At 38.2% G+C, this 27494-nt stretch overlaps 1 protein-coding gene across 1 annotated transcript in view; it reads left to right on the top strand.

Moving 5' to 3' along the window:
• Positions 1-27494, top strand: part of JAZF1 (JAZF zinc finger 1) — a 188834-nt gene that overhangs the window by 104366 nt on the left and 56974 nt on the right. The gene's annotated exons all lie outside the window — the stretch shown is intronic.

Raw genomic sequence — 27494 nt, 5'->3', positions numbered from 1 at the left:
GGATGAGATACAAGCTCATAAACCTATAAGCTTGGAAGATTAACCCAAGATTCAGTTTGGCCTAGACGGAGTTGATTTAAACTCTCATGGGTCACACAAAATTTTTCTTTTTAAAAATGGGAAAAAGTGAAACAAAAGCAAAAACCAACAAACTTTTTAAAACACAGAATCCACTGTTTGACTTTCTATAGTGTTTGCTGTAGCAAAAAAATGTCAGTGGGTGTGTGGGGGAAGAATACTTTGAGGTATGGAAGTAGGAAGTGGTGGTCACTTGGTGAAATGACTACATTTTCTCCACCACATGAGACTATGATTAAGAATAGCCAGTATTGACATGATTTCCTACTTGGCAAGTAACTCTTGTTCTTCTTGGAGACAGTGCGACTCCTAAAGCATATTTTGAAATTAGCCATGACCCTTTTTAACACTTAGTTCTGCTGATCTCATTTAATGTATAAAACTTTTTTTTTCCAATTTGTGGGCTTGGTATGCTGTTGTGCATGTTGGTATGTTTCCCTTTTTCCATCATATACTTGGGTGTTTTCTCTTTTTGCTTCTGTGGTTGTTTTACTTAATGTGAGAGAGGGGAAAGGTTTTGGTTGTTTTTGGTTTTTTTTTTAATTAGAGAAAAGCTGTTTTAAGACCACATACTTGACCATGGGACTTATTTTAAGACAGTGGGTCTTGATCATCCAGTTTGGAATCAGACTAATTTTAAAGTAGTTTGATAACTCATCTAGATTTCATTATTTTGGTACCCTTTAAATAGAGTTCTGTGTGACTGAGACAGTTTTAGTTGCCAGATATTTTGTCCAGACTCTCTTACCCTGTCATTTTTGAAAAAGTAATTCTGGAGAACTGAACTGTGTTGTTTGTATAGTAAAACTGAATCTGAATTGACTTGTGCTTGAACCAGCTGGTATTTAGTTGCTCTTTTAGTTGTATTTTAATTTTTTCCAAAGTGCTAGTATCTTTCATTGAACCACCTGCTCTATGCAACTCAAGCTCTTGAGGGAGCAGCAATATCCATTACAGTACGAGACATGCCTTTCTATTTCCCACTACATATGCCAGAGCTGAGTTCTGCTTTGTTGTCCCAGGCTATGAACTCAGATTTTGTAGCCTAATACATGTCATAAACATGTTGCATACTGTTAGATATCAAACACCAGATACTGCTGCACTTTTTTTAAACCCATGCTTTTATGGCTTCCAAGTGGAACTGAACTTAGTTCAGTTCCTGCTTTGAGTTACAGACCTTAAAACAATCTTCCTCTGCAAGTTTGTATATTCAATATGTTCTGTGTGGGCCATACGGTCTTGTGGAGCCTGGGAAAAAAGGGACAGCTGATTCTCAGGGACTGCCAAAATTGTATGATAAGATGTACACTAAATATATGTTGTGGTAGAAAGATTAAATGGGTGTGCTTTATGCTCTGCCCATTGCCCTGTTGTATGGTGGCTATCATGAGCTAAAACAAAACATAAATCTGGGTTGTCTGGCTTGATAGCCGGGAGGATAAAGTATCAGTAAAACAGATAGGAGAGAAAGAAGGGTACTGGAATCTCTGTTTACAACTTGAAACATACTCTTGTTTCCATTTCCCTTCTATCCCTGGTTATTTTCTCAGGCATATTATTTTGGCAATACTGTTTGAGCTCTGAAATTCTGAAACAACCCTCACATTGTGGATGTCTAAATCTGTAAGGCTCCAACTCTTTCTCTGCTGGAGATTTACTGCCATTACAGCTTTCAGTAACTACCCACAGATGCTGCTTCCATAGTGTGTGATCCTCATGTAGACAGATAACGCTCCTTTTAAAACGGGTGGACAAAATATAAATTATGGGTCATAATGGTTTGTTACTGCTACATCAAACACTTCCATCAGACACTGACTGAATTGCCACAAATCCCTTTCTCAGACAAAGTTTAGTGTAGCTTTAGTGCAGTCCTCAGTATTGATGGCTATTCCCTGCTTTCTTCTGCTTTGGTTTCTTAGAAGTTAGAATTGGAATCAATAAAGGACACACCACAGCCAAAGCAGATGCAGTTAATCTGTTTCCATCCTATAAATACAGCAGAGGTTTGTCTGCAAGGAGTTCAATGGTGCTGCTACAAGAATGGAGTGCTGGCTGTGATCTGTCAGGAATAGTTGCAAATGAGCACTCGGGCCAACATACTCCAGTGCTTTGTGGAGGTGTTTCCTTTGTAGATGGGTCAGGACACCTTTACGTTTTGTATTGCATTGAAATGCAGAAGTTAGCCACAGTGATTAATATTGCTCATACTGCTACTTAAATGCAGGTTTTATAGCTTTAAGTTAATAAACATGACTACGAATTTTGCTTGGAGTTTATTGGAATCTGCATAGCATTGTTTGTGCCTCTGAGTGTGCTAGTCTGGATCTTTAGAGGTGATGGCTCTCGAGGTTGCTCTGTTACCTGGCATTGCAGCATACAGCCAAGGCTTTTAGTCTGGTGCAGTCTAATGGGGGAGAGACTTCTCAGTATTCTCATATTTAAAAGTTTCTTTCATGTGGATACTGCTGGTTACCTGTTAATAAGGAAACATTCCCTGTTGTGGGAATGTTTGGACATTTTAGAAAACAGCAAAACAAGCATACCAGTATTACTGGCTCAAGTGAGAAGACAAGAGAAGCGTGCAGATAATTTCTTTGTCTGAAAAGGTAATATTAAAAAATTTTTAATAAAAAGCTTTTATTCCCAACTTAGTGAATAAAAAATTCTTTACAGTTAAGTTTTAATGGAGGTATTTCAGCTCCATTTTAGAGCTGAAGTAGATTTTAGATTGTAAGTATCAGAAATAGGAAAAAAGCATAAATTATTGGAGTAAATTCCTTTCACCTTGATTATGAAGGGTGGGAAGTACCATAGTAACATGTATGATTGGAAACATTTACCATAAAAAGAACAATTAATTCTGTATTTAATGCAAATTCCATGGAATACATTTTTCTTAAATACAGTAATTGCTTTGTTTTAAAAAGTTTCATCCAGATGGGGAAAAAAAGAAAACTAGAATGCACCTACAACTGAAACTAAGCAGTCATAATTATATACTGTTCCAACTTCAAATTGCATAATGGCTATATTAGGGAATTGTTGAAAATAAAGACTGTTGTAGTCTTAAAGTCTTTTAAAATCTAGCAAAATGCTTTAATTATGTTAACCCCAGGTTCTTTTTAATAGTGTTTTTCTGTTCATAATTGAGGTCATAGAAGAAGGGTTGTATAATAAAATATGTTTCAAGCATCAATCCTGCAAGCAGTTAGAGCACACTGGTGAGAACGTTTTCAATGTTGCCTCTGGGCAGTCTGTTGAATGTCTATAAATGTCATTCTCACGCACAGCTGGGACCACAAATGAAACCTGTGATCAAAATTGGATGGCATTCTTAGATGAAGAGCCCAAGATTATCCTTGCACATCCCTGAACCAATCTAACATTTTCGCTCCTCTTTCCAGATTTTATTTTTAACTAGCAAGATTTTGCCTCACTATTTCCATTGTAAACTCCTATAGGCTTCATGCATCTCATCTCCCCCCACTTCCCTTTTATTTCACCTGTCGTTGACTTCTCAAGACAAAGTTTTCTTACTTTGCCTCCTTTTTTTTAATATCATGAGAAGTAAAATCAATAATTTATGTGAGCATATACGTTTGTGAAAGAAATTAATTGCATGTAAAGTTCTGGCCACTGCAATCTCTCCCTGTGTCTTGGCCAGCTCGCCATTTCTGGTTCTACTGCTATTACCTGTTTTTTCCAGGAGTAAAACAAGCAGCCAACCCCATAGAATTTAATGATTATTTGAAAGTTATTTTGAAAAGTGGCAAAATTTTAGGTAATGTTATGTTTAGTATGCACTATGTTACTAATGCAGTAACAAGAAGGATGTTTTTTGATTTGAGGCAATGTACTTTGACTACATCTGTGGGGTTTTGTTGCCTGGAATCAGAAGAAAAGCTTTTGCAAATAATATTGAAGTGGTAATATAAATAGCTATTTTTTAATGAAAGCTTTCAGGTGCACAAAATATAGGAATGTGCACACGTGGCAGAGGATTTCTATGATTTTTATAAGGTTAATTAATTAGTATATCTAGCAGGTACAACCAATAAGGGACCAGTTGCCCCAGCAGCCCACCCTTGGGTCTGCCTCTTGGAGTTGCTCCCAGGGGTTCCTTGCCCTGTATCTTATGTCTCTCAGGTGCTGTTGTAAAACAGAATGTCCATGTTAGAAATTGTCTTCTTGAGAATAAGACTAAACAGAATTTTAAGAATGTGTTAGAAAGGATTATTCTATTGTTCTAAAGTGTGAGAAAGGCTGAGAAAGTGTAAAAAACTATACAACTATGTATTTAAAATCTATAAAGCTACAAAAATATGAAAAAGCGAAAAATCTTTAGTCATCAGTTTCTTAGCAGAGCATCTAAACCACATGATACTGCAACATATTGCACTTTTCCTGTGGTTCAGCCCTGAGAGATTTTCCTGGGGTGAACTATGAGCAGTGGTTGCACAAGAAGCCTGTGAAAGGCTGTAGCCTCTTGGAGGTCGTAGCCCATGGCTGGATGTGCCATCAAAGTGCTCTATCAAACAACATCTCAGCAGCAGTGAAAATCTTGTTGCTTCCTTTTTTTTCTAAGAGCACAAGCGTTAAGTTGTTTGAGTAATTTTTGGGAGACAATTCAGTTTTCTCCCTTGTGATTCCCTGAAAGTATTTTAATCCTAAGACTGTTGATCACCTGGGGTAGGATGTAGCTTCTCTTCCTGGCATTTCTCCTCCTTGCCTTCTGATGCCTGTGTACCGTCACTGGAGTGGCTGCTGGGGCACAGTTTGGAGCAAAAGTCATGAACCTGGAGAGAAATATGTTTCTCTTTTCTTGCCATCATAAAAATACTTTTGCAGAAGGCATATGGAAAGTGAAACAATTCTGAAACGGTGAGCATCTTTCTCCAAAGTAACTATTCCCTGCATCATTCACCTGATAGGCAGTAGATCAAGCTTCAAGTCTTTCTAGTTAATTCAGGCACGATATTTCCACCTTGAAGTTGTATCACTGATGGTGCATAACAGATTGAGACATGCTACCAATAAATATATAAAACCCCTTAAAATTGTTTTGATCTCAAAATAGTTAACTTGATTTTTTGAATGAGTAAAAAGCAATTTTTTTTTAAAGGTATAACTAAGAGCCATCCTGACTTTTTTTGGCATAGCATATACTGTCTTAAATCTCATGCTGTGATATAGAAACAGAAGAGTGGAGACAAGGGAGACTTTTCCATTTCAGGAATTGTATTGTAGATGAGTTTTTCTGCATGGGAACATATGAGCATGTGAATCTTTTGAAGTATTGCTGTATCACCTGTTGAAATTTGCTACATTTTATAGTGCCTAGTACCACGGTTCTTCCTCTTTGTCTTATAATTTAACTTTTCCTTCCTGTAACATGATACTGTCTCATTTGAATTGAATATCCCAACTTTGTAAAAGTGCAGTGATTCCCTTGGACTGTTGCTTCTCATCACGTTGAAGGTGCATGCCAATGCTTCCAGTAGCTGCTGGATTGAATGCATGTGACAGGATACAGAAAGAAAAGGATCAAAGTAACATGTCAATTGCCAGATAATATTTTTCTGTGTAAGCCTATTTTTAAGTTAACAGTGACCAAGTAGATCATATGGTTTTATTCATGTAGCCATATCTTTATGCTCTGCTATTTGACTTGTTCTGGAGATGGAACAAGACAAACTTCAGATGATAATTCAAACAAGATGTGCAGAAATGAATGATAGTTAGGGTAAGGGGAATGCCTTTTGGTTTGGAAGGATTTATGCAGATGGCTTTGTTTTCTCTTTCTCTCTTTACCAGTTTCAAGCTAAGCAAAGCTGAAGATTTATATGATGTACAGCTCTTCTATTTCATGTCAGCAGTAAAGATCAAAAAGCACATTGGCACTTTAAGGAAAAGCCTTAATGCCATGCCTTGAAATAAAAATTATGTGGTGAATTTAAATGTAGGACACTGAAAGAATGTGTTTTAGTTGTGGGGTTGATTTTTTTTAATTGATAAGGAATTAGCTTCCTTATGGTAATTTTTCTGTGCAAGACTCAGGATTTTTCCTTTCCTTTTCTTTTCCACCCCATGAATCTCAAGTGATAGAAGCATTGCCAAGCCAGCATCATTTCTTGCAAGTGAATGTGTGCACACCTCTGTGTAATTCAGTTACCAAGCACTAGAGCTGTCAGTATAAGTCCTCAAGATTTTCAGGATTCTTGTCTCTATTGGTATTTCTTCATTCTTTGTCAACGTGGCATGCCAAAATTGATGAAAAAACCATCTTGTCTTCCTGGCGCTGTTTTATGTCTTGGCCAGTTCTGTTTCAATTCCCAGCTTTCTGCCCAGGTCTCTTGCACAAGTCACTGCATTTAGCAAAGGGGAAGGAGAAATACTTTGTCTCTTGCTTTAAAAAGGAGGGCATTTCGTTTCTGGGATGTTTAAATTTGGTCCTTAGCAGTAGTAATGTTCTCAGAACAACTGCACAGAAAACCATATTGAGATATTTTGCTGTCAGCTATGTGGGCTAATAAGGCTCTCAGTATCTATTTCTCTGTGTCATAAGAGAGTTCTAATTCTTACTAGACTCTGGTAGTAATATATGTTCATTCTTTATATTGCAGTTACCTAACAGATTTGAAGAGCTATTTGGAAAACACATTAATGTGCCCAGTTTCAGATCCTCTGCAGAAATAAGAAAGTGGAGAATTTATTATGCTTTGATTTACAAGTGAAGGATGAGCAAAAGTTTTACATTTGTGATTAGTTTTCTTTTCAAGTACAATCCGAGTTAAAATGGCTGAAAGGAGTGGCTGTTATTCCTGTCTCTACCATTTAGAAAAATGGCTGGCATACACAACTAGTTACCTCCTATCCTGGCACGTTTATTGTCTTCAAATCACCAGCAAGAAAATATTACATGCACAGGAGAAAATTACAGAGATAAATAGATGACTTCTTAGGAAAGGTTCATGCTGTCCAGTGTTTTGCTAAAAGCTTGTCATGACAATCTTAGCTACATGTGATAACTTGCAGATTGGTAAACTTGCTGTCCCTGGAATCCCAAGGCAGCCCAGACCAGCTGCTGGTAATTTTCATTGACTGTGGCCTGATTTTTTATGAATCTAAAATTTACTTATCACTGACCTTGTGTACAAAAACAGTTGTGCTTCTTTGTCTAATTTCACTGATTTTTATAAAGTAACAATATTTCATTGTAAAACTGCCTACTTAGATTTGTTGCAAAAAAGCACACATAGGATTAATCTACAGAACGACTTATAATTAGATTTTCAAATAAATTTGGTAGTTCAAAATGCGAATTATTGAATTACTTTTTTTCCCTATGTTAGCTTTTAGTTATGTGAACACATTGTGTATTCTTAGATTCATTCCAGAAGTGAATATCCCACTAATTTATAAAAATGCAACAAACCATTTCCGTAATTCCGAAGGTGCCTAAAGATGCTTGATGTTTTCCTCTCTTCTCCTTCATTCTTTTTTTTTTTCATATAACACGTCCAGGTAAGGGCTCTTGCACGTCATTTGCAAAGTCTTGCTAGTGTTCAGTGAGGGATGGGGCCTAGAAACCTAAAGGCCACGTAGCAAACAGAGTTGCAGCACAAAGTTTATATATTGTCATAGACAATAGAAGTAGGGCCACAATTTGGAGGTTGCACGCCAAGGCTGTCCAAGTCATGCTTTAGGACAGCCTGTAGCCTAGACTAGAGATTAAGTGCAGATGAGAGAATATTCTTAGTGCTTAGAGAACTTGGCTCGCGAGGAAAGAGCATTGATGTCATCTTCCGCTACATGAAATCTACTCCAAAGTGTTACTCTCAGCCTTAATTTTCATTAAATACGTTTGCGGTTGGGTTGACCTCTCAATTTGATTCTGAGCCAGAGAGAAAATTCCATATCCTGCAAAGATACATTCCTTATCCCACCACTTCCTCTGCAATACTCCAGTGTCCCGAGAAATGGAGACCAGGTGGAGAGCTTGACAGAGTGGATTTCTTCTCTTATTGAGGCCAAGGGTGCATTTAGCAGGCCAGCAAAGGAATTTTGGAGTCCACCAGTAGAATGCTTTTGAAAGATGGTTCTCCTAGGTCTCTAACTGGAATAGCACAGGTTGTAGCAGTCTTTAAGCACAGTCTTCAGGGGAGAGCTGAAAGGAGCCTGTGTTGTGCGCTGGAACCATGACTAGGCTTTGTGCTAGAACAAAATGAAGGTCAAAACTGCAGCCACCTGAAAGCAAGTGGTGGATACAAAACATAAGCATGAAAGAGAGCGGTGAGGATATATGTTGTGATAAGGAATTAGTGAAGCTGGACTGCCCTGATTGTGAGCTGGTATTATATAGTAAAGGAACTTTTAATGTGATGAAAACGGAGAAAAGAAGAAAAGGTTCCTTTGGCTTTTGGTTTTCCTTGGGGGCCGCTCTCCTAAACTTGTAAAGTGCTGAGAGGAGGAAGCCCTCCTTCACATCATCTGTGATTTTTGTTTAATCTACCTAATTTTGCCAAGTTTATATTAAGTATCAAGTAATCAGAAAATAAATTTTAACAGTGTAGAGACAATAGGCAAAACCATAGGGATTCCTGAATTTTTGGTAACGAATGTGAAAACAGAGAAGAGATTGCTCTGATCTTGGCCTTGGATTTTTCTGAAACATCTTGTCCAGAACTCAAACAGTGAACACAATCTACAAGGCTGTAAAAGCAAGAACTTGCATGATGAAGTAGAAGTAAAACCCTTAAACTGGTGCAAATACATGGGTTTTTTCTGATGTACTCCTGAATATGTTTGTGAATAGAGGTGGACAGTTGCCTGTCTTTGACCTCTGAAAATCTAAAGTCTAATTCAATGCTCTTAAACAATAGTTGTGTGTGTTACATACTACACATTGTTTAAGTAACTTATGTTGGATTATGGTGACCTGAAACACTCAAAAAGGCTTGCTTGGCTCAGCAAACAAACGCTATTAAAGGGAGGCTTTATTTAATTAATTTGGCTCAGTTATAGTACAATTAGTCAGGCTGATTTAGTACCTTCTGAGTCTTGGTTTCCCCGAAGCACTACAATTTTGCAGACTCTAGATTTCTTGTTCCAATTTTTCAGAGAACTGAGAAAGGTTTTCTTTCATTGTCAGTCTTGGGGATTTGTTTGTGGAGTTTTGTTGGTTTCTTTAAATCAGGCACAAGTATTTCCCCTAGTGGTATATGAGGATACAGGCAGAGATGGAAATAATTACAGCAGTAATTCCATTTACAGGTGTAGATGGGCTGTAGGGGTAGACACTGCTGACTTGTCCTTGATTTATTGAGGAATCGCTGTGGGTTTGCCTTGCATGAGTGTTTCATATCTAGTAATTTTAATTAGAGTAGCTTTTGTAATGTACGAGCAAGACACCGCAACAGAGAGGGATATAGTTGTGGGTTGTGGATTCTGGATGGAGGTGCAAAAAAGATGACTTGTTCCAAAGTTGCAGATAAGTAACATTTCATATCTGCCACCATCAGTGCTGGGGATTGAGCATGTGCCTTGAACAAACCTTTCCCAAGAACTTTTGAGCTGGGAATAGGCTGGATTTATTACTTGCTTTTATAGTGTGGATAGCAGGACCATTCCTCTTAACATCCAGCTCACCTGTATGTCCTGTGGTGGTGGGAACAATTTGTAGTAGTAAGTTCCACTGCTGCTACACACAATGCAAAGTAAATTCAACAAAGCTCGAGTATTTGTTGAAAGCAGTTTACTTCCCTGCAGTAGCTTCCAATGTGAAATGTGCTTAATAAAGCGTTAAAAAACCTAGCCAAAGCATCCCTGTTCAAGGTGGGTCAAAGCATTTATGTATGACTTCCCTCTCTGTTTTTTCTTATTTAATTTGCTCACTTGCCATTTCTGAAAGGTCAGTACTTAGGAAAAGTTGTGAAGCAATTTAAACCAGGTTAGTCAGGCAATGCTGTTTGCAAGAGGTATCTGAACAGTTCCTGTCCTCCACATAGAGGATTACCAGGGCTGATGCTGACTTTTTAACCACAGAGCATGAGTATAAAAGCCTGGTTGGAATATTTTCAGCACAAAAACTTTGAACTTATGCTTTTAATGTGATCTTTGGGATCTGACCAACTACAGAAATACTATCTGTTACCAATAGATAGTAACAGATATCTATTATATCTGTTATTTCTACGGATATAGAAATGGCCTGAATTTGCACTCAGCACTATGTAGCAGCTGTTTAATAAAAAGAAAATATAGCATGTTACCATTTAAAATAATTAGGAAATACCTCTTGCTAAATGTAATTCTCATAATCTGCTAAATATAGTGAAAAACGACATTTTGTGGAGGCTTTCAAGAACACGCATGGGAGCACTTAAATTTCCTGTTCCAAATAATTTTCTTATATAAAGTATATTGTCTTATTTTTTTATAATTTTTTCTACTGATTTCTCTTGCACAGTACTTAGTCATAATGCTCTTAGAGGTTGTCCTTTGTTGTTACTGTTCTTTTTTGCCATTTAATGCAGAAAGATGGAAAAAGGCTTGTAGAAAGCTGTATTGCAGTTATATAAAATGAATGTACTCTTCTTCTTGCTAGTAAAAGAAACATACAATCAATAGGTACGGAACTTCTGATTATCCTTTCACACTCCATAAAGTGCAATCTCATTTGTTCTTATTGGCACCTAAGGTCCTGTGCACATAATTGTTCATTTGCATCATATGTTTTAATGCTGCTGGTAGTTTTGATTTCACCCATCTGGCTCAGTTAGAACGGTGTAACTCAGCCCAGCTAGGCTGGGGATTGTAGGCAGCACCACTGCTCTGCTGGAAACCAACCTGCATCCCTTTCAGTTAGTAGGGATTTTGCTTTAGACTAAGGTGCAGTCCAGTAAGAGCCCTTGACTACTACATTGACTCAAGATCTGTTATAGGAAACTACCTGTCACAGTTTCTAATTGAATATTTCTACAAATCCCATGTGTATAAATAAGTGACCTAGTTGCTTGTGACAGATCAGAGTTGACTATCTTCCTACTTGATGTAAAATTATGACTTTTTTTTTTCCTTTAACAGTATTTTTGTGCAGGAATTAAATCATTCCCAAAACTTAATGTAACATGGATTTTGCTTTAATTTCAGACTAAGAAATTTTAAAAATTCTGCTTACATGAAATGCAGTATAACATTACAATCTACATGCCCTCCTAAAGGTATTCTAAGTCTAGGCGCTTTTTTTTTTCATTTTAATTATTGGTTTAATATGATTGAGAAGTGAGAAAGCATTGCCAGTAGTATAAGCTTTATAGGAAAATATGTGGTATGTTCAATGAGCTAGGCAATTACATGTATTTTGGCTTTGTATTCATGTGATCCATAAAAGATGTTCAGTTTCCTCATTATTATTTTTTCTTTCCCATTGCTGCCTCAGTAATGGTAAATGCAGACAAAAAATACTGCTTCAGTAAAGTTTGGACTTCATTATTTCACATCCTGAATGTCTAAAAAGCATGCTAGAGGTTTTTTGCACAGGTTGTGATGAAAAGGCTTAGCTTCTTAGTATATTATTGTGATGGGGAAAGAGAAGAACTATGGCACAGAGGTATTCCACCCACATTTCTTGAAAATAGTTTCTTGGCAGAAATTGTACTCAAGTAGAAGTCCATTACCATGAACAATTTTTGATTTGCAAGAGCAGTAATTGTATACATACTGCTTGTCAATGCATGTTCTTACAAATGGTATAAAACTAAAACATGGTTATCTGACGAGTTCTTCATTTTTGCTGATGTCCTCATTTCATTTGAGGCATGGTTTATTGGGGCAGCATGCAGGGCAGAGTAAAACTTTCACGATGAAACCTGAAACTGGATGAAACAAACCTGAAGGCTGGATCAAGTTCACAGGAACATTCGCTGAGGTTTCTAAGTCTGGGTTGAATTTGCAGCCAATCTGTGCTCACTTACTGTGCATTGAAAGAACCACAAGCAATGTATTGGTTTCATATGGTTTCAGCCTTCAGTAACTTCACACTACTGGTGACTTTAGTAAAAGCTGGTTGTTGCTTGCTCTAGCTTCAGTGAAAGGGAACTGAGGCCCATGTCAAGTGATGTAAAGAGTCAAGTGTAGTAAGTGGTTGGACAGTACCATCAAGTAGGAATGAGACAGAAAGCAAGAGACTTTGTGCTGCCAAAAGACAAAGGAGAAAGGCAGATGTAGGCAGGATCTCCCATCACACTTGAGAAACTCCCACTTGGTCATTACTGAGCTACAGTACAAGTGACAAGGATCAGACTGTGCATGCAGGGTGGGTCTTTTGTTGACAGGGAAGAGAGGATAAGGAAGGGCCAATTAGCAAAAGTGAGGATGCTTCACCTTGTGAGTACAAACATGGGAGTTTCATGGAGGATGTCTTTCAGTCAGGGAAACAAAAGGGGAAAAGTTTAATTCTGGGGTAGAAATATTTGAGGGGAGTAAAAACCTGGGTCAGCTTATGGGATGACTGAAACCTAACAAGAAGGGAGAATTCAAGGGCCACAATACACAAACTGAGTCCAGGACAGGTTCTTCAGTGTGATGGGTGGGGGCCAGTACCTCCCTTTAACAGTTAGAGAAGGGTTTTTGAAGGGTTATTTCTGCATCCTGATGAGTAGATGTAAAAGGAAAGCTTTCTACTTTTAATTGTCTCTGGTAAATAAAGTATTCTGGCTGCTGGGGAGGGGTGGCTTAAGAACTTTGTTTGCTAATCATCAGAAGATACTTGCTGAGATGGTGTTTGCAGCTCTCCCTTGTGAGCACTGTGTCACAGAAGAAGTTGGATAGATGAATGTTTGAATAGGACTTGGTATCATTCTTTGGAGGTAATACCACTAACAAACTGATCCCTTTTTATTTCTCTGTCAGCAATGCTGAAGTAAATCAGCTAGCACTTGAAGTTGCTGAACTTTGGATTAAGTAGCAGTGTGGAAACATATTTGGCAAAAAAAAAAATCTAATGATAAATAAAAAGCAATCTCCCAAGACATATGTAGGAAGCTTGCTTTCTGAAATTCCATCATACTTCCTGCCAGTCAGAATTGTGGAACCTGCTGGCCATTTTTTACTAAGCTTAGCAGTAGAGTAGAGGTCTTAAAAGTTAGATAAATTAATCTAATCTTCATCTAATAAGTTCTTGGCTGGGCAGGAAAGACCCAAATTAATGCTCTGGGTACTGAGGGAAAGAACTCAGGTGCTAAATGCTGTCTGGCAGTACAGCTCTGGAGTAGCCTTAGCACATAAGAGTTTGGAGGAAGCAGGTTTCCATTACTTCTGCCGGTCATAGGCAATTTGTCTTCTGTCCATATCATCTAGTGGAAAAATCCCTATGGCCTTGTGTTCGGCACTCTGATATTTCTCACAGTACTTCCCAGAACGACTGGTTTGTCCTTGGGGAATTCAGTAAATATCTATGAGAAATTAAGTGCCTCGCTATAATACTGGCTTTGGATCAGTGGGAGCTGTAAAGAGTAGTGTAAGGTAGAAAAAGTTTTAGAAGGAACTTAGAATAAGAACTACCAGGCAGATATCTAAGAAACCTCCCAAATTAAATCTTCCTGTTACGTGTCTTTGGCATCTGCCTTCCTGATGGTACTGTGTGTTGCAGGCAAGGCAAGCAAAGTCTGTGGAGCTGTGGGATCCATGGGGGCTGTCTGTGTGCCTGGGGATTCAAGGGAGCCATGAGAGAGAACAATTTCTAAAGGGACAAATGTTATTGAACAATGGGTCTTCAAGTTGGGTTTGTATGCCAATTTCCTTTGTAGCCAAAAGTTTTCTGCTAACTTTCAACAATTAGTCGACAGTATCTGAACTATAACCCCAGTTTTCAAGCGACAGATGCTGAAGGCTTGGCTAGATAATTACATTAGCATTTACTTTCCTAAAAACTGTACATAGAGAAAGACAACACACTGGCAGGGTTTTTCCATAAGAGCAACAGTTCACAGAAAGTAGCATTTCATTATTATGTCTGTGATGCAGCTTTGAGAACAAAACCAGGTAATCCCTGAGGAGCAATTCAGCCAAAGCAGCTCCGAGCTGTAAGAACTGGCCACTGGTACCTTGTCGCTCCCGCTGTCTGACTGCATATTTGTGCTCTTTATTCTTTCCCCCCACCCCCCAATTTCCTGTGAAGATTAAATCAGTGCAGCTCAGACTATGCCTCTGTGGTGGTTTTATTTTTCTCTAAGTAAATTCAGAGTATTTCTATTTCTCAGTGCACTGAAACAATAGTGAGAGTTAACGACTTGTATTTGATGTGATGAGAAGCTTTGTGATTTAAGAGGTGTCATGTAGGTTAAAAGGTGGTGACAGGATATCAAGGATTCATTGCTATGAAGAGGAGCGTAGGATCTCACCAGGTAGGAAAAAAATGAGAGTGGCATCTACAAGAAGGCATATTCATTCTTTACTTCTGTTCATGCATTATAACCTTGAGACTAAGTGTGAACATACGCTTCCAGATCTTCTTCTTCTATATGGGGATGAAATGGGAAATGTTTTCTGTGGAAATTAGGGAATGAACAATAAATATTCCCAGTAGCATGTAAAATACCTGAATGTATTTTTCCTCAAATACTGTCTCTGTTAATGTAGTGGAAGTTACAAACTGCTCTTTCCTTACATCATTTGATTTTTGGGAAAGCCATTAGCAAAGGTATGAAGCTGTGAGCCAAAAGGCACAGGCTCTGTTCCCCATCCCATCAATTATCTGCTTTGCGATCTGAGGCAAGTAATTTTTCTGCCCCTGTGTCGTTTCCGAATCTCTCTGATGCTTTGGCTGGCTGCTAACAGATCCCTCCATGTCTATGATGAAAAGTACTTTATATCAGACAGGTGGTGGTGTCAGCTGCATCTCTCTAGTTGGTGTCTGTTCCTGCAGCATATTGAGAATTACAGTTAATAAGCTAATCAAATAGAACTATGTTAATTTAATTTTAAAGACACAGATGTTACTTTAAATTCCATAATATATATCATAGAGATTAGTTTTTCAAGACTGGACAAGACGGGCAATTTAATGTGAATTAAATGCAGAAATTTTCACTAACATAAGTGATGACTCTGCTGTAGTTCAGAAAGGTATGGTTAGTTTTTCTGCCCTCAACTGTTCATTTTCTTACATGTCTTCTGCTTTACAATTCTGGTTTAACCAAACAAGAAACCAGACTATCAAGGTGCTCTGTCAAGGGCTGCTTTCTAGTAAAAGTCTACATGCAGTGCTGGCAGCTTTGTGAAAGCATAGATGCTGGTAGGCTTCTTTCAAATTTCAAATTCTTTTTGCTTGGCATTTATGTAATAGGTTGGATCTATTGGCCTCCTGGACTTACCATTTGTCAGAAAATAGGCATTTATTAACTTAAATGTATGGTATGTATATAATACAGCTAAAATTGAGCTATATAAGCTTTAAAAATCACATTGCAAGAAAACACCAAAATTAGTTTGTAGTCCATTCTTATCTTTTAACTTCTGGGGGTTTTTTAAATAGTGCTTGGTAAAAAGCCTAAACCTCAAATACATATGTAATATATTGTCCTTCATTGTGTGGAATTGGCGAGCTTAAAATACTATTGACAGGAGAATTTTTTAGTCCAGATGGCCTCAGCTTTGTGTAATTTACCTTTTAATGTATGGCTTGCCAGCTGGGACAACTTTGCTTTGGGTGAAATTTGCATAGCCATCAGATATTTGTTACATGCCTGGAAAGAAAAGTGGGAACAAGTTCTGGCTTATGCTAATACTTTGCTATCACCACATGCTACCACTAAAGCAGCAAAATAAGAATTAGACTCTTCATTTGTTCTCGGCAGTTAAATTATGAGTCTCTGCCTTATAAAGATTAGATATTTTTCCATGAGCTCTTTGCTGCTGATGAAGAAGGCAGTGCTTTAATCGTGAAGTTGTTTCACCTTGTTAAAATACTGCCGTTCTTGTTGAACATATTAAGTTATAAAATATTGAATATGTGCACCAGGCATTTCCAGACTTCAAATAAATTTTCAGACAAAACAAACTAAAACATTATAGGAATTCACGTTTTAATGCTTGATCTTCATTCTAGTTCTATTTTTGTTACAGTAGTTTTAGAAGATTAGACATTACTCGTTCTAAAATAGTGCCACACTATTCTTGTAAATGTCCCAATAACAACAATAATTAATATCCCCACATTTGCATTTTAAGCCGCTCCATTTCCCTAGTCATCCATTACTTGGATGTGAAAAAATCATTTCTCGTCAAAACTTGGCACAGAATACCTGAATTCCATACTTTTTACCAGATGTAAAAATAAAAGTGAACAAATTCATCATTTTCCTGCCAATTAAAGGGTTCAATAAAGTATGAGTTAAATTTTGTCCTTGTTTTGATAAATGGTTTTCATTTACAAAAGTTCAGAATAGCTCTGATCTAAAAAAAATAAAAAATAAAAAAATTAAGAAAAAACCCCAAAGAGGGAAGTAGAGGGAAGTGGGATAGGGGGATCTGCCTTAGGAATGATAACAACATGAAACTGCTGCTGTCCAGAGAATGCCTAACAGCCTCAGTTCCTTGGTGATTTCGGAGGAGCACTTGCGTTTTGCAATGTAGTACTATAAGAAAACAGCCGTCATCTCCACTTGGCCTCCATTGAGACAGCTTTGGTCACAGGCTGTGGTTGGGGTGCTGATCACATCTGTCTCAAAATACTTCCAAGTGGTTAATTCAGGCCAAGAGCCTTGTACTGCTTCAGAGTAATGTGTGTCCTTGTCTTCCCTTAGGAGGAGTATAAATGTTTTTCACCTCTGTCAGTTTTTGATGAAGACCCTGGTTGTGCCTAAACTCAAACTTACTACAAAAGCCTGTAGTATCCTATTGAATCTTCTTAAGGAAACTCCTTGAGCCTAGGGATATTGAGAGAGAGATCCATTGATTTAAAATTATACTTGATGAGGTGCAAGTTTTATTTTGTGATTCACCATACTAATTATAGTTCTCACTGGGGTAAAAAAGCTGAGAAATATAGAGAACATTCAGAAAATGGCAGAAGCCATCTCCTGCTTTGGGTTAGAAGCCACACAGAGCCCACCAGTGTGCTGGCCAGAGCCGTGCCCCACAACACATGGAGTGGGTGGGTGGTTGTTTCATACAGAGCTGAGGAGTGGTTTTTCTGCTGGATTGGTAAAAATCTGTTGCAACAGTGCTGGGTTTATGCCAATGAATCATCTTTATTTATTTAGGGACACTTTTTTTTCAAGCCTGACTTCAGTTCATGCAATTATCTCAACAGTGTTTCCCACCGCGGGAATTGCACGTTTCTTGCAGATTTCTGCCCGGAGGTGTTGGCTTGCCTGAGGCGTAGGTGTAAAAGTTGCACACGGCTGAAAGATACTATTTTCTCTTTAGTTTAGCGTTGCCACCACTCGAGGAGACCTCAGAGAAGACAGTGGCATATAATGAACAGACAATGTTGAAGCCTGCCGTCAATTTATTCCTATTGCAGACACAGATTTTTATAACACTGGCTTTATTCCGATCTGAATTGAAGCTTCAGGTTTATCTTTGGAAAGTGGTATTTTTGAAAGCCAGAAATGTGTGGATGTGTCCTCATTCATCTGGAGACGGATGAGCAGGGAGTGAAGGGAATGGTGTCAGCCGGTATTGTTGGAAGCCCATTGCCTCCATGGAGGGCAGGGTTTGCTCTGCTGTTTGTCTTGGCAGAGGGCGAGTGGCTTGGTCCATTTCACGCCTTGCGTGAAAGAGGACACAGGTCTTCCAGGGCTGTGTTACATTGACACAATCTCGGTGAGTGTAAAATACTCACTAATTTAAGGAAGTAGGCTGACCCCGAGCCTGAAGAAGGGGAAAAAAATGCAGCCCACCCTTGCTCTAAATATGTAACTATTGGCATACAGGAATAGACATTTAAAATTTATCACAGAAGTGAGAGTAGTTTGCAAGGCGGTGCCCGGTCAGAATGACAAAAGAACAGGCATATTCTGTAACTTGAAACTCAGGATTCCTTCCCATTTCTGTCTCTAGTGGTTAGAGTTCTTCGCTCTTGCTAGATTACAAGTCCGCAGGGACTTTTAAAACTGCTTTTTCAGACTTTACTGTTTTGGATGTACAAGAGTTAGTTGCATTAAGCTGTAGCTTGGAAAAAAAAAAAACTGAAACCATTTTTATAGCATTTTAAAATAACTTTATTAAAGGATAGCATAAAAGATCACAGTTTTTTTGTTTTTACAGCTCTGCTTTGAAAAGATAATAAAGCTACTACACAGGACATGTATTAGGCTGGTGATTAATGTGTCTGTGTGTTACAACTCCGAATACTCTGAAACTAGCTTTATATTGGAATAAATGAAAATGTCACATAATGAAACCGCAGAGGAGGAGTACAGTGCTAAGAAAATAATGTGCACTAGTCTCTCACTAGGTAGCATTTTACATTAGCAGAGTGGGCTGAGCTTTTTTTGCCTTCCATATGGGGATCTTAAAGTACTTAACATCAAAGAGGAGCTCTGTTTTGATAGAGTAATTGCTAGAGCCTGGATAATCCTATTGCACAAACATTAGCAGGAAGCTGGGGCTCTTGACACGTTGAAGAATACAGTGGAAGTTTTAAAGTGTTTTTTCCTAGGACTATTCTTTAATCAGCGATCTGTATCTAAGGCACTTGAGTTCTAATATGTTGGTTTTAAGATGAGATCCAGTATTGAATAAATACATATTATTGGGAGGTAGATGCAAAGACAAGGTCTTTTTCCTCTAGGAAAGGATGGATCTCTGCCTTCTTGTAGACACTGCATAATTTAGGTTGGAAAGGATCCCAAGAGGTTTTGTCATTCAGCCCCTGGCCCTAAGTAGGGTTAACCTCAAAGTTAGATGAGGCTGATTAAGGATCTTGTCTCTTTAGGCAGTCTTTTCCAGTGCCAAGGTGCTCTTGTGAAACCTTTTTTGTCTATATAAAACTGAGATTTGTCTGTGCTAAAAAACTTTTATCCATTGACCTTTGCCCTTTTGATGTGTACACATCTCTGAGGAGAGCCTGGTTTAACCTTCTAACTGGACAAAATCAGCCAGCTTACTCAGCTTCTTCACATCTTGCATGGTGCAGCCTCAGCCGTGCTTCCCTGCTGCCCATCTGTGGCTTTGCCTCTTGCTGGGCTTGCAGAAGGGGACATACTCTTCCAGATCAGTCCTCACGAGTGCTGTGCAGATGGCTTTAATGGATTCACTCAACCTGCTGCCTGCCATCGTGCTCAATGCAGCACAAGCTGTGTGATTAACCTGTTGCTGCTGTGATGTGTTGCTTGCTCTGGGCTAAGATGCTTTCTTCCCATTACCAGTTCTTTTCTAGGACATAGCATTTCCTAAGCCCTCAGTCACCTCAGTGATCTGTAGTAGCAGTGCTGTATTTAATAACAAAAAAAAAAAAACCCTAAAACAAAATAAAAAAGGAGCTACAGACAGGTGTAGATGACTGGTTGTTCTGTCATGTATGTCTGACTGTTAAACACCAGAAGTTGGAGTATCAGTCACTAAATATTCAGTTGCTGATCAACCCAAGTTTGCATGAGGACTGTTCTTTGGGTAGTGCCTCTGAGAGTTTGCTGTAAGAGCAGCTCACATAACCGGGTCAGTTTATGCCTTCAGTGGAATTCATCTCAATTACAGATGCAACCACTAAGTATTTTAATAACTATATCACTAATAGTTTAAAAAAACATGAAGGATTAAGAGCCATATGTTCTCCCAGGCATGTGAGCTTAACAAATGCAGCATTTTGCTATAAAACTTTTTTTTTCTTTCACTTTGGTATGTAGCCACCCCATCCCTTGGCAGAAGTGGGATTCTATCCACAAGCTTCAGGCGAGGGTGTGTGGTCTTACAGCAGCATGGGAGGAGTTGGGTCAAAGGCAAACTTTTATATATGTGCTGTGCTACTGAGGGGAAAGGAAGCAGTAAACCAGAAAGGACTGCCTTCTTTCAGTTCTGGCTCTTTTGGCTTTCACTGCTGCAGCTGAGGAATCCCCCTCCCTCTCTGCTTCTTGTGTAAGAGCACAGATGCTGTGTTGGAGAGCCAGTGGAGCTGTGCTAATGGGGCTGAAGTCTAAATGAAGAACTCATCCTGCAGAGCCGACACTGTAGATTTTGTTGCCTGAGATGCATTTTGTGGAATACAAACCATGTTGGATGTATACAGCATATTGTTTATGAAAAATAAATCAAGCAACCAGGGTAACAGCATGGTGTTTTCTGGACAGATCTGCACTTCTTGATGCCAAACATGGTTTCAGTAATCTCATATTTAGGGAATACAAATTGAAACCTTATTTGAGTGTGGCCTGACGGTAGAAATGTTTTAATTGATGCAACTAGTTTGCTGCGCAAATTTTTCTCTTCACGATGTATGGATGTAAATCAAAAGCATTTTCATATTATTTCTTTGAAATGTGTGTCAGTACAAGAGAAATGGGAACAGGATAGTATGTTTAGTCAGATCTGTGGTGCCAAACTTCCCAACCCATATAATTTCAATGACTAGTTATCTGATTTTGATATTTCTTTCAAACCGAATGGTTTTTAGTATCTAATATTCTTGGGTCAGCTATACTGGAGCTTTGTTTTGTAATATTACCACAGTAACTAGATCAGCTTCCAAAGAACAAAGAGATATTCCAGATTAAAGTCAGAAGGCAAAATGGTGTGAATCTCCCAGGTGGTATTCAGCCTCTAAAGCTGCAGAAATGAGTTTGTAGTTCAGCAAAGGAAGCAATTAGACAACCATTAGAGAGCAATCAAGAACATTTTCTTTGTGAGGAAACAATGAGTACTCTTAAAGGATGACGACTAAGGGTTAAAGTGCAGCCTGAAAGAAAATCAGGCCATGTGCAATTTGTGAAAAACTTGGTTACAGTATTTACTGTACTAATTCGACAAACTGGCACAAAGATCAGATCGTTACACTGAACCCACTTGAGAAAGAAGAAATAATGCCATGCTGAAATATATTCTTTGAAAGCTTCTCATACTTCTTTTCCAATATTTTTTGAGTTATTTCATCCCAGTTGCAGCTGGAATTGCAAACTTCTTGCTTCACTTCAGAGAGCTGTCGTGTCTGAACCAAATATTCCTCTCTGCTGTGGGACCGTTTCAGAGGATATGTTATTGGAAGAATGTTATGCAACTTGATATAGACATTTGAATTTATTCCATCTTCTTGATTTATAAACTGATACAATCTTCACAAGTTTTTAATATATAGTAAGATGGACTTGTTTTACAGCATTTGGAATCATTTAATCAAGCAAGGAACTTTACTTTAAAATAATGTGCAAGAGTGGGCGATATTTTGAGTATTTGCTTCATGAGTGTCAATGTTGGTTGTCATTATGGTGTTCAGTACTGGAGTTGCTGGTGCCATAAGTCATTTGTGAACTCAAACAAGGAAAGAAGAACCCAGGCAGAGAACGTGTTTGCAGAGATGCTAATTACCTTTGACACAGTGATTATTCCAAATATGGCTACATACAAAAATGTAGCAAAGGACTTTTCTTGTGTTAGGATCTTTTCTAAATTCCACATCTTGATTGAAGTATTCATTGTCCACATTTTGGGGTTTGTTTTTTTTTTTTTTTCCTAATGTTTAATAGGTTTCCTGTCTGCCCTGTAAGCCTTTTTTCTCACTTGCTTCTGCTTAGGGTAAGAAGGGATGTCACAGTCTACCTTTTTATCATTCACTTTGAAATCAGTTCAAAGAATTCATCAGTCTTTCCCTTTCTTCAAGAAGACATGAATTTTATTCAGTTTAGAGTAGGAAATGCATAATGGGAATTGATTGAACTGAATATTTTTTTTCCTCTCATTTTTCTCTTCTCCATGGTGAACACTCTTTTGCAGGAGCTGATGACAGAGGACCAGCCAGTTGTCAGTAACACAAGAATATCTTCCCTGAATGCCCCACATCATCACAGTGTAGTTCTTTCTCGTACTGGTCCAACAGCCATATCCTTGGTAACAAGGCTGTAGCTCTGTGGGAACTCTCCAAATAGCTCGTGTGTAGTTGAGAAAATCGTAAGTCATTTTAGTGGCCAAGTTCTGCTTTCAGAAATAAACTGCAAAATTGCAAAGCAAATATGCATGAGTTCCATAAAGGACAGGGTTTTGTCTGATACTGTGTCCTGCAGAGCCTGATGCTTTTATCAACTCGAGCCAGTCAGAAGGTAGCTAGAATGGAGTGACTACTGCAAAAATCAGAGCAGCCTTTTCCAGTTTTAAATCTCTAGTGCAATATGTGAGGGTGTGGTGTAAACTCTTTCAGTGGTATTCTGACATAGGGATCCCTGGAATGCTCTGAGGGAGAAGGAAGACTGAACCATGCTGAATAATTTTCAGCTCCTTTCTCTCTCTACCTTACTTGTTAGCCTAATAGATGTATAAAATTTTAATGGAGACACTGCAAGATGTCATAAGTTTGCAGGAAGATTCTTGAGATTGAACTGTATTTATGTACAAAACACCTGCATGTACAGGCAGAAGTGTTTTGTGGAATCCTAACTCCATTGGATAATTTTTTGTGGATGAAAAGGTTATTTGTTTTTCATGCTTTTGGAATCTACCTATGTTCTTTTTGTGTGCCACAGTAAGTTGCCAAAGCTGGATGTCCCGGAGTGCGAATCCAGTCATTACCTGAAGGGTTTAAGTTCTGATGAAGGTTTGCAGCATAGTGAGGCAATGAGAGGGAGTTCTCTATAGTTTCAGTCAGACTGATGCTCCTCTGTGGGGTGTATCTCAGTTTTGTAAGTTCTTGAAGCGGCTCATTCTTTCCTAAACCTTTTTTAAAAACACATACATATATATAATATAGACACATGTGTGTCTCTGTGTTAGAAATACCTATAAATAATTTCATGAGTCTTTTTAAAAACAAATGATAGCCGTCTTGTTGAAAAGGAAAAACAAAGGATGCAAACTCTCCTGTGGGTCAAAATTCTATTTCAATCCCCTTCTGATGTGAAATAAAAGCCTCGCCCTATCGGTTTGGGTGACCTGTAGGGTCTGTTAGCAGGGGAAGTCAATGAAATGCATCACAATTAACAATGTCTTGTTGATCTCCCACGGACTGGAACTGTAGCAGATAATTGTGCAGTAGTGGGAGTTTTGCCATGACTAGCTTTATCATTTTGTCAGTTTGCTAATAAAAGGTCACCGAGGGTACAGAGCATCTGAGATTTACATATGGCAGATACGAAAGCGTTCTGGGGAGCCTGCTTCAGAGAGGGGCCGGGGCATTTGTTGCAATTGACACCCATGCTGTGATTCCAGAATTGACAAGAAACGCCATTACTAAGCGGATCTGCCAAGATAATTAGAATTCAGGGTTGCATTTTTAATCTGACTTGAGTCAGATAATTTATCACAGCAGTAGCAAGCTGTCAGGGTCACACAATAAATACTGATTATGGAAAAATAAAGATTAAGTGCAGCCTTACAAAAAAAAAATATAGGCCAAGCTGTACTTAAGAAACGTTTTCTTCCAATACTTCCCATGCTAATTTCATGTAATATTGGCGAAAAGATCATATCTCTAAAATGAGCTTTTTTATGAAAGGAGATAACGCTGTGCAGGAGTGTCTGTACTTAGGATCTGTTTGAATTTTAAACTGCAAATTGATTGCAAAGAAATAATAATTTTGAAAAGCTGATTTAGCATGTCTGTTCCATTCATATCACCGCCATAATAATTTGACATAATAAAGAAAGAAATACACTATTCTGAAGGCAGTCCTAATTTGTTAGGATTAGTAAGATGCTGCATTTTTAATTTAACACAGCTCTTGTTTTTGGTTCACACATGGACAGTTTATGGCACTTTCATTTAATTAAAGAAGCCTATTTATTAAAATATGCAACTTGGAAAATGGGTTTTGAAATCCATTTACAAACTAGCATATTAAGGATCCAGCACTTCCATATTCACCTATAGTTTTTGGAGGATGCAAAACCAAATGAGAACATAGCATTTATGCACATAGTATGTTTCCTTGGAAAAAAAAGCTACTGCAAAGATGAAAAATTTATATATATATATATATATATATATATATATATATATGTATGTATATATGTTGTCTTAAAAAAGAAATTTCAACAGATGCTGAAATGCAGTAGCTAGCTTTACAATACAATTTCTTAGTAAAGCATTCCATTCCTCTTTAGCACCTTCAGCAGTCATTTTAAGTTGGTGTGTTTGTTATCTTGCTGTCCTTTTCTGCTACAAAACCATAACTTACTGTTTATCCCTGTTAGAACTTTAAATAAGTATTTAGTTATTACTGAAATATCTACAACTGAATACTGTAAAGTCTCAGCTGAAAAAATGAGAGCTTTGAGATATTAGCAGCCTTGGTTTCTTATTTGCTTTCTGCTGTTGAATATTTCATGTAAAGTGGGTGATGTTTCCACTTTTCTCTTGGCAGCATTTGTGGTTAACTCATTATTTTGGTTCTGGAAATAGAGTTTGTGGTCCTTTTTTATAATGATAGGGCTCCAGTACATCTGTCTAAAGAGAGCAATTACTGTGAAATTTGTTCAGTTGGAAATGAGAGAATGAAGTGGGGATGAAAGATACTTACAAAAGTAATTCGTTACAAAATCTTATGTGTGTGTGTATATATGTATATATGTATATATGTATATATATATATATATATATATATATATATATATAAAAGGTAAAATATTTTGAAATATTTCCAGAAAGTAAGTAGATAATTTTCAATTACCAAAGGTCTTTAGTAACCTTTGAGTCTAGATTGTTTTCTAAACAGATATGCATGACTGTGTTTTTTGAAGAGATTTTCTGCCTGTGTCATAAGCTCAGAAATTGCAAAATTCCTCAATATTGAATCTAAGGCAAAATTAGAAAATGTTTCCTGTTAAAGTCGTGAAAATTATTAATTTTGCTAGGTTCATCAATAATGAAGCATCTTGTTTGTGGGGAACAAAGCACTTGAATCTCTCTTTTATTAAGCAGGTCTCTCATATCAGGCACTTGAAATTTCTGTAACACTATTTTTCACGGTATACCTAATGAAAGCTTTAGTCTTTAATCTTTTGAAATACCTGATTTTAATCAATGAAAAATGGAACCTTTTTGTGTTACTTCTATGAATGTCATTATTATTATTATTACTATTACTATTATTACTATTATCATTATCATAATTAATTTTCTATGTAATGAATTGTCCTGCTACCTCACTTAAGTAGCAGGGGGCAGCAGTGTGTGTAACTATAGCATTCAGCCTTGCTGGGGGGAGCAACACGTTGTGTGAGAGACTGTAGTTTTGGGGCCACAGGATATTAAAGCTCAAGTTGAAGGCCAGCCGGGAGAGCAGAGCCCTGGGTTGGCTGCAGCATGTAAGTAGTTTGTTACTCTTGTCCAGCTGCAATGAGTGCTGAGGACCACTAATGTAAGATACAGCTTTTAGGGACCCAGCAGACTACCCTGCCCAAGTCTGGGGCAGATTTGTCCAATTAACATTGTTAATGTATTATTAATTCTGTGTTGATAACGTTAACAAACCCTGGGGAGGCGTGAACCTAAATTCTGCACAGTGAAAGAGCAGTGTTTGCAGGCAGGTTGGGAATCGCATCTGCTCAGAGGGCATTATTTAGGAATTCGCTTTCAAAAAGCTCCTTTCACAGTCTAACTACAAGGGACAGTAGCTGGAGTTGTGCCTGGAATAAAATAGGAAAAAGAAGGGAGGCCACTCCCTGGAAGCCTGGCAGCTCTGATCCCTGCAAAACTTCTGGGCTGCTGTTCCCTAGGTTCAGATCTGTCAGGTAAGGACAAAGGAGGGCAGGCAGAGGGGGTTGATGAGTGCCTGAGCATAATAGATCAAACTTGCATGGTCTAAGCACCTGTGTCCTGGGCACCTTGTTAAGGCACCCTTTCTTCCCCGTCACAGCTCCTAGACCTGTGGTGGGATGAGTGGCCTGTAACTCCTGTGGCGGCGCTTTACATGCCCCTACCTCAGCTGAGGTGTGGAGGGGTGCCCTCGGTGACTTTGCTTTCTGCATACAGCCATCTCCTCTGTAAGCGCTGTTTCTGACCACATCAGGTTCCACAGCTGAGAAGCTGAGTGGCACACATAATCTTCTGTACAAATACTGGCAGCAAATGTAGCACCAGCCTCCCTTTTTGTGGTGATTGTCTAATTAATAATACAGCTCTTACCTTAGCAGAACTCTCTGAAAATGGTTGCATCATATACATGCATGTTTCTAAGAAAGGTCACTTAGTTTGGTAATGTTGTGTTAATTTAGACACGAGGGAAGAAGCAGGTCAGATGAAGAGATAACATTTGTCTGTCTTGCACACTGATTAATTGACGGTCTTAAACTTATATAGTACCTTAATAGGTTATGATGAATTAGTTCCTTAAAAAATAATAGGAGAGCAAAATAAAAAGCAACTCGAGCATGCTTGTATTCCTCACTAGGAACAGACTTCAATCATATTACTGAGCACTCGAAAAAGGCCAAATGGGATTGTGCTGGAAGAGCTCCTTCCAGTGAGGTGAGACCAGAACTGTTGCAGTGAGCACCAGAACTGTTGCAGTGAGCTCTGTGACTTGTTTGGGATGGGGCGTGTGGCAGCAAAGGGTGTGTAGTGAAGGGAATAAAGTCGTGTCAGAGAAGGTTAGCTCTCCTTTAAAGGCTAGCCAAGGCTAGGAGAGAACAGCTTAGCTTTTATAAATGTTGTATGAAGAGTAAACAAGCAGAAAAGGGAACTATCCAAAATAAAGAATCACGTTGCTAGCAAAACAAATGTTTATAAATTTGTTCATGGATCTTCTGAGGCTGGAAACTGGAAGAAAGTTCTTCACTTGAAGCTGTAGTCACCTTGATGCTTCAGTTACTGTAGAAAATAAAAATTCTGCACCAGGGGGCACTTGCGTGCTCCAAAACTCTGCCAGTGGCAACTAGGCTAGATGATTTGTCTCAATAGTTTAAAATGGTTTAGGAATTTTCTTCCCCATGATGCGTTTGAAATACAATACCACTTAATTTCAGAGCGGAAAAATGAGGAGTATAAATGTATTTAACAGTTGAACCTTTGATTCACACAGTACTGTGAACTGCATGGAAATCCAAATGTGAATAAATAGGTATAAGGAATTGGTTAGCCAACACTCAAGGCATGAAGAAATGCCGTGCTATAATTTCATAATGCATGTTACAGCTGTATAAATATGAATAAAACCTGTGTGAGTTTTTGCACTGTCTTAGATGGGCCTTAGGTGGTGCTGTTGCATTTTTTCTTTTGGCAGTGGCTGTTTTTAGTGCTTCAATCGTTTTTATTCTGCTTTGCT

The sequence above is a fragment of the Motacilla alba genome, chromosome 2 (genome assembly GCF_015832195.1).
Source record: "Motacilla alba alba isolate MOTALB_02 chromosome 2, Motacilla_alba_V1.0_pri, whole genome shotgun sequence".
Taxonomy (NCBI): Eukaryota; Metazoa; Chordata; class Aves; order Passeriformes; family Motacillidae; genus Motacilla; species Motacilla alba.
This window is presented reverse-complemented; position numbering and strand designations above follow the sequence as displayed.